We start from the raw sequence: 3,962 nt of genomic DNA on the forward strand, positions 1-3,962 counted from the left end.
CAAATTCCTGCTGACACTCGGAGTCGATCCATCGTCAGAGCGAAAGAAGAGGTTAGACGCCTCAAGATCCCAGAAAGAGGAAGTGACTGTTTCTCAATATCTTAGTCACAGTGATGCTTGTTTTTTTACACAACAGTTCAGTACTGTAGTCACAATCAACGACGACAGATTTGACGCTGGTCGTTCCCCTGTGTCTTGAAGTCGTCCAGTTCTTCTTCTTCTGTCCTTCCAAATCCTCCCTGAACCTGCACCCCATCGTTTACATTCAAACCTTACCTTTCTGAACGAGTGAGGTTTTCATCTTTGTTGTTACAGTCTTGAGAGTCAGATAACCGACACTTTCGTTAAGCTCGACTGATTAACGGTTGATTAGCAACACTCCTCAAGTATGGGAGTGATATCGTGGACGTGAAAAAGTCGGCAGTTGCTGTTTGTTCTCTATAATCTATAGGTATTTATAGGTTATATACATAACCACCGTAGTGTCTTATAATATTAACTCAGTGTTACAATCTCATCGTTTGTCTTATGCTGCAAACACACTCACAGCTTGATACACTTGTCCAGATTCATACATGTGTGCTCCTTGCTACTCCTCCACTTTTCTATCTCACCTCTCTCTCCCTCCTCCGCCTCCCTCTTCCTCATACTCTGCGTGCGGTACCTGCTCCCTATGAAATCCTCAAAGCGATTTACACTCTCCTCGGCTCTCGCTTCAATCTATCGTCCTCTCTCCTCCTCCTCCCTCCGTTTCAGACCTCCTTCTTAACAGTCCTCCCTCTCTCTCTCTCTGCTCTCCTCCAACAATAATATATATCCTCTCTTTCTCTCATCTCCCTCCCTCTTCTCCTCCCTCTCCGCACTCCCTCTACCCATCCCTCTCCTCTCCCCCTTCTCTCTCGTCTCCCTCTCTCTCCCTCTCTTCTCTCTCTCTCGACCTCTCTCTCTCTCCCTCCTCTCCCTTCCTCTCATCTTCTCTCTCCCCTCCCGGCTCTCCTCCCTCTCCCTCCCTACCACCTTTTCTTCCCTCCCCCTCTCTCCCACTTATTCCCTCTACTCTCTTTCTCCGCTCTCCGTTCTCTCTCGTCAATCTTCCCTCTCTGCTCTCTCTCTACTGTCTCGTCTCCTCATGTTCTAATCTCCCCATCTCCTCATCCCCCTCTCCTCTCCTCTCCCTCCTTCTCCCTCTCTCCTCTCCCCTCTCTCTTCTCTCTCTCTCTGCGAGTCTCTCCTCCCTCCTTCTCTACTTCTCTCTCTCCCGCTCCACCTCTCTCTCTCACCTCTCACTCCCAGGGTTTGGTGCCGACATACCTATTTTCGATGAATGCGACCGCGGGCACCACGGTGTACGGCCCTTTCGATCACACCTCTCAGCGCTCAGTCTCGCGTTCAGCAGAGACGTTTCTTGCCCACCAACACACACTGTGGACTGCATGTTGATTTAAGAAGTCCGTCGACCAATCAGCTTGTCCTTGAGTCCTGGTGAATGTCTCGCCAAATCTGAAAAGTTCCTGTCAAGAATAATTACCGTAAACATATTGTGTTCACAGGCATACCAAAATACTACCACTTGTTTTTGTGATGGTCACCGTGACCCTTTGACCTTTTTAGCTTACTACAATATATTAATTCAATTTGTCCTTGAAGTCTAGATGAATGTTTTATACCAAATGTGCAGAAGTTCTGTCCGAGGTGGGTTACTGCAGATATGGTGTGCAACCGCATCCCACGGCGCTTCGAGCCTTCATCCTTCTTCCAACTTCAGGCACAAAACATGCTAACGCATAACCACGATATACAAAATCGTGTCTCGCCTTTGAAACACAACAGTGCGTGCCGCTCTGACTGTCCCAGGCGCGAGGCAATAAAAGAGAACGAGCGCTGAAACGTTCTCAGCTGTTCAGTTCTTATCGAGAGACACGAGACACTGTATCTGTAAAACAAACCCACGCCTGATTGGACCGTACTGTATGGGGACGCCTTTTATCGACTGTGTCCCCGCAGCGGCGTGCGCGAGGCCTGTGATGTCACACAGAACGAAAGTCGAGCTGAACAACTAACAGATTCCTTGGCATTTATCGCAACACGGTGACTGCCAGCCAACACACGACACCCGAGCTGCGCCCACCACAATCACACACGCCTTCATCCTCTGCTGGCGCCCGCAGCTCCCTCTTGAGCTCGGTCTGCCGAGCCCGTAAGGTTTCGTGATCCTCCCGAACATCAAAGACCAGCACATCGACTGAATCACATCGCTGATTAACGTCACGGGCCTTTCGCTTCCATTACTGTTCCTATTCATGCAGAGGGGGGAGTTTGTCCCGCGGCATTGCTCAGCTATATAATGACATTTTCCTGCGCGGCCGCAACAACACTATAATATAACACAACATAACACACGCATGAAAAGGTGTCACCTTATACTGTCAGTATGTGAGCTGGGAGCTGCCTGCCTGTTTTTCAGGGTGTCACTCTGACTGTCGCTGTTTCCATCCAGAGCCCTCGTCTGTGACGCTGGAATCCTCACAAGAGCTATAAACAACCCACACCAGCCACCAGAGCACTGGCTCACTCCCTCCTGCTCCTGACTCCTTTAATATGATCCCTAACCCGCGCCGCTTTGTATCTCCTCCTGGTCAGGAAAGAGAGTAAGAGACGATCCCTACAGCCCCTTCGGCTTTAACGCGTCTGAGTTATATATATCACCAGCCAGCCCTGGCTGGGCTCAGGTGCAACAGCATGTCTGTTCAGGCTTAGCAATACAAAACTTAGATAAAAACCAACTTCACGCAGCTTCACAACAACAACCCAACAACAACAACTAATCAATTTCACAATTATCATACACAGATAAATATTTGCTGTTTGTGCTCAATGTTTCCATCAGCTTCGATTCAGTCCCTCCTGCGATTTGGCCAGCTTTTCTTTAAAAAAATCGCAAAAAAATAATAATTATAAATAATAATAATCATTAAAAATGCGAAGCAGAAGTTGGCTGCAGGGCAGAATAAATCCAGGTGAGCTGCAGCGTTGATGAGCCAGACTGCTCACGTCTGAATCAGCTGATCTTTACCTCATCAAATATTCATTTATAACGTCTGGAGCTTCTGATGTGTGTCTGTGCTGTGTGTGTGTGTGTGTGCTGATGTGTGTGTGTGTGTGTTGTGATGTGTGTGCTGCTTCAGAAACGTCATTAATTGTGCAATGTGTGTCGGGGTCGGCATGCTGTCACACGATCTTTAACAGTGTATGTCACAAACGTCTGCAGCGTCACAAACTATGAAACTAGGAAGTGAGTTGCGTGACATAAATCATGTCAAGGCTTCTGCTCAGGAACTGGTGCTGATTGTTGAACTGGAGGGGAACTCTGATTGGTTGAACTTGGACGTGTGTGTCCTCCTGCAGGGCCTCCTGCCAGGAGTGCTAATGAGTTGGGGCTGAGTACCTTTCAGACGGACAAACCGTACGATTGTGAGCTACACACCAGGAGACAAGAACATCCCAGTGCGGCCGACACGTCGACGTCTTTAAACTCTGGCTCATGTGGAAGGCGAAGGTTACGGTGTAACTCCAGTGAAGCTCCTCCCTCTCTGACGCCTCGTCCCGGTGAATCTGTTTGCGTCATACTTTCTTTGCGTCCAGTCCAGCTGGTGACAGACGGGCTGGAGGCTCCGGTCTGCCCCTGCAGAGCATCAGCTCTTCTTCTTATTCCCTTTAACGTGTGTTTGGACCGTCGTCCGCTGCTTCCAGTGACGAGCTGCTGTTCACCGATGAAACTGGCATTTAACTTCACTCACCTCATGATTCTACTTAACTTAAATATAACTTATCTTAAAATATTAATCTAGTCTGAGAGGGAGGAGAGAGAGGGAGGAGAGAGAGGGAGGAGAGAGGGAGAGAGAGAGGGAGAGAGGGAGGAGAGAGAGGGAGAGAGAGGCCCATGTTGTGGTCTTGTTTGGCAG

This window comes from Seriola dumerili, unplaced genomic scaffold (genome assembly GCF_002260705.1).
Source record: "Seriola dumerili isolate Sdu_G_001 unplaced genomic scaffold, Sdu_1.0 BDQW01000155.1, whole genome shotgun sequence".
Lineage (NCBI taxonomy): Eukaryota > Metazoa > Chordata > Actinopteri > Carangiformes > Carangidae > Seriola > Seriola dumerili.